Source organism: Dipodomys ordii, unplaced genomic scaffold (genome assembly GCF_000151885.1).
Source record: "Dipodomys ordii isolate 6190 unplaced genomic scaffold, Dord_2.0 Scaffold47, whole genome shotgun sequence".
In the NCBI taxonomy this organism is placed as follows: domain Eukaryota; kingdom Metazoa; phylum Chordata; class Mammalia; order Rodentia; family Heteromyidae; genus Dipodomys; species Dipodomys ordii.
Window position 1 is genome coordinate 7,715,459 of NW_012267263.1, and position 11,612 is coordinate 7,727,070.

The following is an 11,612-nucleotide window of genomic DNA, read 5'->3' on the forward strand; positions in this document are numbered from 1 at the left end:
CTACTGAGATATTGCAAGAAATGACCTTCTGGTCACATAACCTGTAATTGCTCCTCATTTTGTGCAAGGTGTCATCCTGAGAAGCCCATTGTAAGTTAGAAACATGGTAGACAAAAATACGTTTAGTACTATTAACCTTGCACACATCTTAGCTTAGCAACAAAGGGCTCTGCAGTTGTTTGCCCTGGTGATCATAGAGCCAACCTGGAGCCATATTCCAGGTGCACCATTTCAAAAGGGAGTCAACCCCATATAACCCTAGCCCCAGAAATGAGACCAATGCAAAACTCAGAGAATAATCTCCACAGAATGTGGATTCTTTTTAAACACAATATCAGTTCAAAGAAAATCATAAGTCTGAGACTGACCACAAAGGAAGGCGCTCTTTCCTTTGGGTTTGGGTTCATGCAGTCTCCACCAGGATGTAGATAGGCTTAGGAAGCAGAGAATACATAAGTTTAGCTCATCCTGGTCTTGTTGAAAGAGAAAGCTGTGCAGAGAGTAGTTTGGGCCACTGGAAGTAGGGGCCAATCAGAGAAAATTTGTTATGCTAATGAGGATGCAAGGAATGGACTAGCTAGCAGTTATGCACAAGCTAGAAAGGCAGAGACAAAACGTAAAGGTCAAGCTAAGAGTCTGGGAAGTGCTAGGTGTGGTGGTGCATAACTGTAATCTCAGCAATATCTAATTCCGGGGTTAAGAGGATCCTGGTCCAAGGGCAGCTTAGTAAAGCATGCAGGACTTTATTTGAAACTCAAGCTAAAAGGACTGGGGTGGGGGGGGAGGAGTCAAGTGTTTGCCTAGTAAGCTTAAAACACTGATTTCAATACCCAGTAACACAAAAATAAAGGAGAAGGGAAAAAAGGAAGGAAGGAAGTCAGAGAAGTGTGTACCTTAGTTCAAAGGTAGGTTTGGGATAGAGCTTTAGTTGGTACCCCTTTCCCACTGGGGCTGATCCACTTCCTTGTGCACATCCTGATCTCAGGGTGTCAGTTTAAGTTCTCCTAAGTAACAAGTGACAGGATTTTGAAAGGATCTCTCATCGTTCCTCATTAACAAGGTTAGTTTGATTTTCTAATTGTTTTGTGAACATCAAAATACAATACCACTCTGGTTCTATGTGGATGAATCATTATGGTTCACATGCTGGGTGTCCAGGTAGGATCAGATCACTCATCCTTTGGGTCACAAAGGAAGTCAGCTTGCACAGGAATTCACAAGTACTGTGTCACATACACTGGTCTGAATGTGATGCGAATGCGGAGTGTCTAGGTCATTGTCATCTGGCTTCTTGGCATTCGTGTGAGGTGCTCTTCGGATTTGTCCTCACCGAGGTACCCACATCACAAAAACCACTGTGGCTTTGGTACCAAACAACATCCTTGTTGGAAATTTTAGTGATAAAGTTAAAGAGGAGCTGAAGGGTATAAATTATGCCTGGAGGAAGTTTCTTGTGGGAAGGTTCATTGCAGGGTGTCGGGCAGGAGGAGCCCACACTGTCGGTAGACTATGGTGTTTGGCAATGGTCAGCGTCCCTGGTTTTCCTGCCAGGATCTCTCTGAAATGTCAAATTCAGAAACTCTTAGGGCCAGTGCACCCAGATTGATGAGTTTTGGAACTGAGCTTCCAGGATGTCTAAAGTTCTGTCCTGGGCTGTAGAGAAAGAGCTCAGATATCCACACAAACACACAAAAAGAAAAAAAAAGTAACTCTAGGATTTACAGAATATACTCTGTTCTACTTCATAGGTACATTAAAAATGATAAACCAACCTTTAAGCAAAAGGCTATTTACATTTTCTACATGAAAATTAGCCAAAACAAAGAGTACTACCAATTTACACGTAGACTATAAGTGAACAATTAAATGAGGTACAATACAATAGAAAAGAATAGCATTTTCCCACTGTACTTTCAAACAAGTTAGCCTTATGTTTTAACCACTTATTGTCCAAGTATGATTATTATAGTATTTCCTTTAACTCTAAAAAGTGCCCTAATTTGTATAATGGTATCTTATCTCCAACAACAGTGGTAATCACTCCTCAGTGACCCTGTACTATCTCAGGCTGTACACACACACACACACACACACACACACACACACACACACACACACACACTACTAGATGCTAGAATTCATGGCCTGGTGCTGTCCCTTAGCTTTATTACTCAAGGCTCAAGCTCTTCCATGTAAATCAAATCTCTACTTCTGGCTTTTTGATGGCTAATTGGAAATAAGAGTCTCTTGGACTTTTCCTGCCTAGGCTGGCTTTGAACTACAAACCTAAGATCTCAGCATCCTGACTAGTGAGGACTTTGTACATGAGCCACTGGTATCTGGCTATATTTTCACATCAATATTTTAATATTGATATTTACCATCTATATTACTTCTTTTATACCTGAGAACCTGCATCTTCTAATTCAGGCTTAAACTGTTCTATCACACAATGCCTTAGTTACCCAGGCTTTTCTTGCCCAATGTCTGCTGAACATCTTTTATCAGGGTTGCTTAGGAGCCAATTCTTATCTGTCTGTCAGGGACCAGTTGAGGGGATCACCTTTGAGTGGAAGGAAGGATTGTCTTTTTGTCTGTGGAACTTTGGGACAAAGGCAGCAAGTTACCGAAGGAAAGGGTAGCACTTCCAGCCCATGTTGAGGAGTTGTGCATTGTTACAATAGGCCCTTTTCTCAAACCATTGTGAAAAATTCAGTGTAGAAGTAGGGGAACTAGCTTGGTTCTTCTGAGCCTCCCTTAGCAGATTGGTCCAGGTGCCTGTGATGGATTCTGTCAATGATGCCCAGGACAGACAACAGTAGAGCAGTGTCTTTAGCTGTAAGGCAGGGCATTCTGGGATTAGGTCACCAGTGACTTAATACAGATGAACCTTAGGAAAATGTGTCCACTGATCACAAAATGTCCTTCAAATATTAAAAGATGTGAGTCACGAATGTCACACATCATTAAGCAACACAAATTCTGTTATAACAAAGCCACAGACTTCAGGAGTTACAAGTTACACATAAAAGGAGCCTGCTGCATCAGGGATATTGTTTTAATACCATGCCAGTGAAAATACCGGTACTGCCAGTGAGATAGTAAAGATGACAATCAGGTTCTGTGCATCTCAAGCTTCATCACAGGATGTCAGGAGAGAGACAGGGGCAAAACCCCTGCATGGTTTCTGGGGTGGAATGAACTGTGTCACCTCTGAATTCATATGATAAATCTCTGATCTTCAATGTGACTATCTATTTAGACATAACGTCTTTAACTATAGAGTTAGTGCCTTTATGAAGAAGACTAACAAAATGGATTCTCTACCTTTGCCACACATACACACACACACACACACACACACACACACACACACGGTCAAGTGGGGACACAGTGAGAAAGCAGCCACTCACAAGCCAGGAAGAGAGCCCTCCTTAGACACCTAATTGTCTGGCACCTTGTTTTTAGACTTGTGGCTTCCAGAACTGCAAAAACATGAAACAAAAACGTTCTGTGGCTTTTTAAACTATCTTTAAGTAGTTGTACAAAGGATTTGCCATTCAACAAAGCAGTTAATGAATACATTGCATCTTAATCAACACCATCCCTGTTAATATTCTCTCCCAAGCCACATGGATCATGATAGTTGGTTATATAGCAATCTGAGCACATACCTTAGTACATAGTGTTAGAGATGATGTGAAGTAGGCAGAAGACTTGAGGGAGGGAATGATTTACCTGGACTGAGTCATCGATAAATTTGTCAGGTCTTCTGACAAATAAATTGTTTACTGAGAGTAAATTGAGGAAAAGAATGTTGCTTTTCTATACACTCATCTTTGTCCTTGAAATGCAACTAGAAGAGGATGCTAGAAATCTCTTCTGACCCATGCTATGTTTTGTTTATCCCTTACAAACCATTGTGACAGTCCTGGGAGGAGGAACTGTTCACAGATGTTTAGGTCATGAAGGTTCAGCTCTTATGAATGGACTGGGACAATCATGGTGGAGTGGTTAGCTATAGGAAAGAATGCTGACACCAGGCCCCTCCCCCTGTCATGGTACCTCCCACAGCCTCTGGTCCTTGTGAGTAATTAGTGGTCAGTTTGTGGTTAGAACTTCTCCCTAGACATAGAAATACTCAGGACCAGTTCTAACTGAATTAAGGAACCTGTACAATGGAAACATATGTGTCCTTAGCCTGACCTTTGTGGGACAAACCCTTCCTTAAGCTTCATGCATATGGGTTGCATCTCATGCATATACTTATAACTATGTGTGGAGATCCTTGATGAAAATCTGCCAATTTATAATCCTTCATTTTCCCAAGATCAACCCATTATCATTCTTCTGAACTCTTCCCAAACTCCCCTAGCTCTGGAAAGCTGATGTTTTATGCTGTCTTGTAAGTTACTTACTTTGAGCCTGCTGTTTCTCCTACTGGTATACCTTTTCTCTCTGTATTAAATTCCTTGCTTTACCACTTTTTGTGTGCTTATATTCAAGTGTTTGCTCAGGATGGCAAGAATCTGGGATCTTCACCTCCTTTGAGGTGAGAGTTCCTTTTCCCTTCTTATTTCTCATCTCTCATTATCCTTCTATTCTTCCTCCTTAAAACTTTCCATTATGCTATGCTGCAGCATGAAGGCCCTTACTGTAGAGTAGTTCTATGTTGAGTTTTTTGAGAAACCTCCATACTGCTTTACAGAGTGTTTGGATAAATTTACATTCCTACCAACAATATATGAGGATTCCCTTTTGGATACATTTTCACAAGTATCTGTTATTGCTTGTTTTCTTGATAATGGCCATTCTAACTGAGGTGAGGTGGAATCTCAGTGTTGTTTTGATTTACATTTCCTTAATGGCCAGAGATGTTTAGCATTTCTTCAAGTGTTTATTAGTCATTTTTGTTCTTCTGAAAAGTCTCTCTTGAGCTCATCAGCCCATTTGTTATTGGGTTGTTGTTTCTTCAAGGGTTTACATTTTTAAGCTCTCTATATATTTTGGATATTAGGTCACTGTCAGAAGTACAGCTGGCAAAATCTTCCATTCTATAGGCTGTCATTTTTACCTATCTGGTATGTCTTTTGCCACAATCCCATTTATTAAGTCTTTCTTTGATTGGCTGTGCTTCTTTATCATTACTCAGAAAGTTTCTAGCTGTACCAAGGAGTTCTTAAGTTTCTCCTACTCCTTTTTGAAAGGGTTTCACAGTTTCAGGTCTTACATTGAAGTCTTTGAGCCATTTTGAATAGATAGTAGTGCAAAGTGATATATAAGACTCTAGTTTCAGTTTTCTGCACATGTATATTCAGTTTTCCCAGTCCCATTTGTTGAAGAGGCTTTCTTTCTTCCAACCTATGTTTTCAGCTCCCTAATCAAATATTACATGGGTATAGGATCTGTAGGTTTATTTGCAGCAAATTCACTCCTAGATATTTATTCAAAAGATTATAAACCAGGATAGAATTTTAAAAAAACACCAGCACAACCATGTCCATTGAAGCACTATTAACAATGAACAAATGAATCAAGAAAATGTGATATGTATAAAAAAGAATTTCATTCATCCCTTACAAAGAATGACATTGTACTACTTGTAAAGAAATAGACATGGAAAATTTTATTACCTGAAGTAATCAGGTCCGGGGAGATGAAGGTTGTAAATGTCGCATCTTTTCCCTTATATATGGAGACTAAAATTGGCCTATAAACCTATAAGTAAGTACATTGGGTGGTAGGCAAGTATATCCAAACATATGAACTGAAATGTGGCAGATTCAAGGGAGAACACAAATAGTGTCCTTCCTTAGAGAGGCAACATCAAAGCCATCATAGCACCAGGAAATGAGTACTTTTGAGGGATGGGATGGGGTAGACGGAGTAGATGAATGTAGAGGAGAAGCTGGGAGAATGCAGCCAAGAATTCAATGCATAGCCTACAAAATTAATCAAAGTAAGGGATGGGGTGGGTTGGGAGGGATGGGTGATAATGTTGAAAGGGGTGATATTAATCAAGATGCATTACATTAATAAACTACATTGTTAAATGGTTATTCCTTTGTACAACTAAAGATAATAATGATTTAAAAAAGAAGTCCCTCACCAGATAATGCTTCTAGCATCTTTATCTTGGCCTTCCTAGTCTGTAGAACTGTGAGCCCATTCATTTCTGTTCACTGAAAATTTACTAATGGATGATATTTCTTTCACAGCATCACAAAATGAACTAATCTACTTGTAGTGAATAGCCTATTTGTTTAAAGTGCCTGGATATCCAATACAGCATATAGTGTTTCTCACTTCAGTTCAGTTTCTTGAAACCCAGTGTCATCATCACCTTAAAGAAATAAGAAATGAAGAAGAATGGGAATAATTTTAGAAATAGGAGGAGAACAGGCTTGCTAGACATCCCTTGTACATAGAATCATGTTGGTGGAAGAGGTAAGAGGAAGCAGAGAAGAGGGCAGTTCCTGGACATAGGGGAAAGAACAGGGAAGTTGCACATGCCAGCACAGTTACTATAGCCTGTGCTCAACTGGCATTGTGACTCATTTTCTGAACAGTGGCAACTAGTGATAATGCGGTAGGTAGAGTGAGATGGTAGATACATTTGATTTTCAAATAGCTGGCTATATTAGTTTACCATCCCATCCATTTAGGGTACCAGGGATATAAAACATCTACCAATACTGAGTTTATAATCTCTGAAGTAAGATGAATGTACTCACCTAGTACATACTACATATCAAGCATTTCCCTTATGATATGTCATGCCACTTAGGTGTCAGACTACCTTAAAGACAGACATCATCACTGTCATCATCATTGTGAGAGAATGTCATTGTGGTCATAAGAAGTTTAAGATAGGGATGGCAAGGGGAAACAGAGGAGGCAACAGTGCTTGATAAGAAATGTACTCATTACCTTGCTCATGTAATTGTAACCCCTCTGTACGGTATTTTCACAATAAAAAAATATATAAATAAAATTTTAAATAAATCAAGAAAAAAAAGAAGTTTAAGATGTATCCGAGGTCATCTACCTCCAAGCTTCTCCTTCTTGAAAAACATTCTTTCCTTAAGAGAAGGCTGTAGCTTTGATGTGAAGATGTGATTCATTTCCAAGGTCACATCCAAGCCCAACCTACCCACCATGGACCCTTTCCTCTCATCGTCTGTTAGGAGGTCTCCTGGGGTTGATTACAGCCCTCACTTAGGCCATCTGTTTCTCTCTGAGCAGTAGAGATTGGATTTTTCTGTCCTGAAAGCAAGGTCAAAGCTGTTGACTTCTCTCCAGCTTGAGATGCAGGCTTTCAATTTAGGGACTTGTTATACAAAACTCGATCCAAGGCCACTCAGCATAATTGCTAGTTGTGGGCTTGGAAAACAAGTCATTTTCCTGGAGACCATCAACCAGCTCTCCATCACTACTCTTTTCCTTTCTTCTTCCTAAAAAAAGAATAGAAATTTCAGCCTTGACAAATGAACATGGGCTCAGGGATCATTTGACAGGTACTTCTGACCCAAAGTTCCACACAAATATCTTAGAAAAGGTGTGCTGACTGTTTTGATGAAAGCTGTTCTGGGTAGGCAGTGTCTTTCTAATCTATCATGTGCAAACAGCATTCAGTATAAGGGCTGCTCTTGCTTCTTTTGGTGTTTCTCTAACACAAGAGTTAGGCTAGGTTCAGTTGGCTTGCCTCTATGATCCTAACTATTCAGGGGGTTGAGGTCTGAGGATCACGATTTGAAGCCAGCGTGGGCAGACAAATCATCTCCAATTAACCAACAACATGCCAGCAATGGAGGTGTGGCTCACGTGATGAAACACCACCACTGAATTTAAACAAACACACAAACAAATGAAAAAACAAGCATGAGAGTATGAGGCTCAGAGCTCAAGCCCCAATACTGCACCACATACATATATACATACATACATGCACACAGACAGACAGACAGAGAGACATCTATAAATGATGATTCTGGGAGACTGAGTCAACAGGAAATACCTCTCCAGTTCTGCCTTCACTCTTCACAGTGGAGTCTACAGACAATGGGAAGTTTCCCTCACATTATGGGTAACACTCAATGAGTGCGGGATATGGTGAACTAAAGTATACCGGATTCCCCAGAAAGGAAAAGTCAGGCCTTTCCTTCCCTACTAGGTCCCATGTGTGAACAGTTCCAAGAAATTTATGACCACAATGATTGGGCCTGATACAAACAGAAGTCAGAGAAAGGCAGGTTTCTACCGCTGATACAATTGCTTAGATGAAGACTTCAGATAATTGAATACTTTGCTGCCTATCTTAAGTATCAGACAATTCTTTTAAATCCTCTGCTTTGCAGGTACACATTTTCTTTTTTCCTTTCACCTTCGAAATTTCCCTTTATATATCTAAGTACACATAGACACGTCTCCAGTATGCTGGAGACATCTCCTGGTGCCTTTGTGAGTGAGTCTATTTTCAGGGATTTGTGTTAACTTATCATTATGTTTTGGATCTTATCTTATCCTCTAGTGGATGCTCCCAAGACATTGCCATTATCCTTTGTAGTCACATCAAGATGTATTTGGTTGCAATTAAATTCTAAAGCTCTAGATTATCAATTGACCTGACCTTCTGTGTCTAGATCCCCTTGTTTCCAGTGAGAAAAAATTGTACAACATAAAATGGGCCAAGGTCCCTTTGAAGGATTATCTTTAAGGCTCATCTTTGAGAGTTGGTCTGAGCTCAGGAGGGCACTTACTTAGATAGATCTTTGGTCATTTAGGTAAACATTTGGTTTGTCATCTTGTTACTTGTCATCATTTTTTCACACAAAATGCAGGAGTTTCAAAACCACAATGAAAATACATTTCAAGGCATCTCAGAAAAGGAATGTCTCACAAGGTAAAAGTCCAGCAAAGATTCATTTTAGTCAAACACAATAAAGGAGGGAGACACAGAAAAGGGAGAGAAGAATTCCTGCATTTCACCCACAGGTGATGGTGTAAAGAAGGCTCAAAATGATTTTCCTTATTGAGGAGATGGAATCCCTAGTCATGTTGTGAAGTTTACAAGCATTGAGAATGGATTTATTACTGAGAATTACTGAGATTTACTCATTCTAGGTCACCCACTCTTTGCCCAGTTGGCTTGTACTGTGACGATCCTATTTATACTGCCCACATTTCTGGGATGACAGATCTTTGCCATCGTGTCCAGCCTTTTATTGGTTGAGGTAGAGAATCCCAAACTTTTGCCGGGGTTTTTGTTGAATCATTATCCTCCTGATCTCTGCTACCTAAGTAGATAGGATTTAAGCATGAGCTACTACCCTTGGCCTGATATAGTCTTTCTGGAAAAATAAGTTGACTCAGTTTGCTGCTCTTCTGGTAGTTCAGTAGATGTCTCATTTTAGTGAGTGGCCCTATTTTGGAGTTAAACTGTGAAGGCAAGGGAACATTTTCTTTTTTTGTCGGTAGTGGGGTTTGAACTCTGGACCTAAGCTCCTCAGCTCAAGGCGAGTGCTTTACCACTTGAGTCACAGCGCTACTTCCAGGTTTCTGGTGGTTAATTGAAGATAAGAGTCTCACAGACTTTCCTGCCTGGGCTGGCTTTGAACTGTGATCCTCAGATCTCAGCCTCCTGAGTAGCTAGGATTACAGGTATGAGCCACTGGTGCCTGGTTCTATATATAAACTCTTAATTCTGTTGCTATAAATTTAAGTCTAGGAGTTAAAGGACCTCAGCAATTATTTCTGGTTTCCCATTGGCTTTCTCTCTCTCTCTCTCTCTCTCTCTCTCTCTCTCTCTCTCTCTCTCTCTTTCTCTGTGTGCATGTGCACAGGTGTGCATGCTGTCTGGACTCACTAATAAGAACTAAAGAAAAAACACAGATTAGTTTGTAATTTGAGATAGGAGTTGAAACAATATATCAATAATGTACTGAGTACATTCTACATTCCCTGCTGCCGATATGCCATTTAATGCTCCTAGATACTTGATGACATGGATATTATTATCTTATTCCTTTCAAGAAATAAAACCATACTGGTTGACAGGTAAGTAACTTAGCATAGTTCAAATGTTGAAGAACTAGAAATAGATTCATAAAATTCATCTCAAAATTCTACCACTGGTATCACAGTGATACCAGTGATGCTGCTTCTTTGGAACAAATAGACTGCAATAAAAAATTATTTAAACTGGAAAATGTTTCTCCTTCTTGGGATTCCATTGAGTTTTTCTTTTTTAAATTGTGAAGATGCCATCCAGAGGGGTTACAGTTACATTACCTAGGTAATGAGTACATTTTTGCCAGACATTGTTACCCCCTCCTTTGTCCAATGAGTTTTTCATAATTGTTTTGTATTTGTGCCAGTACTTGGGCCTGAATTCAGGGTGTGTTCTCACTCTGCTTTTTTACTCAAGGCTGGCATGCTACCACTTAAGCCACACCGCAGCTTCCAGATTTTAACTGCTTAATTACAGATAAGAGTCTGTTGGATTTGAAATCAGGGTGGTTTTGAACCATGGTGCTCTGATCTCTGACTCTGGAGTAACTAAGATTATAGGCATGAATCACTGGTGTCCAGCTTATACTTGTGTTTTTAGATGTATTTAAGGAAGCTGTTATTTGGTTTCTTGCTTTTAAAGAAATTCTTTTAAAAATGTATGGACGGCAATCACTAATTCCTTCTAGGAATTTCTCCTCTTGGAGTCCTACAAGGTCCTATGCCAAGTGTTTGCTATCTTCCTTGTTATTGCTCTTGTCTCTGCCTTCTTCATTTATAGAGATTTGTATGATAAAGCTTTCCAGGACAATCCTGGTTGATACTTGTGGTCTGGTATAATTATTAATAGTTGTTCATTCTCAAAGCTCTATGGTTTGGATGATGTCTACATGGTCAACTTAATTATTCATCAGTGAACATGTCAAGAGTGTCGTATTGCAGGTTCCCACTAGGTGTCAGTAGTGTAACCTGTGGAGAACCCTCAGCAAACATTTCATTACAAGTCAAGTCAAATAATTAAGTGTGGTTTAGGAGCTACCTGCAGTCTTGACCATTCAAATCTAGTGAAAGAACAGGGTGTGTGGCAAGAGAAAAAGAAACAGATGCAGGACAGGTAGCTCCTTCCTGGAATCCAGTAGAATGGGACAGGATTTCTTTCTTCACTAAAGAACTCCACAGATACATGGAACGATCACTGTATTGTCCTTTCCAATTTTCAGTCACAAGACGGAACCAGTTGGCAATGAAGTGAGAAAACAGCTTTGAATGGAGAGATATTTTCCTCTTGATAAATTGTTCTTCAAGTCACATTCGGATGAAGGGCAATGAAGGTTGTACAGATAACTAACTGGGCTGTAACAAATTTACTGCAGAACTGCATTTGAACCAAGAAGCCAAATCTCCTGAACACAAATGATTTAAAGATGATTAGAAAGCACCTTTGTGCAGAGTTAGTAACACCTTGTTGTCTTCTCCGAATGACCCAGGAACTGCAGGTATTTTGTTGGTAACCCAGGTGATGCAGCCAGTCATTAGAAGCCCTCTCCAGCTCAGAGGTGTGGCACACACAAAAGCCAGGCGTGCAGCCCGAGAAGCCCAAAGTC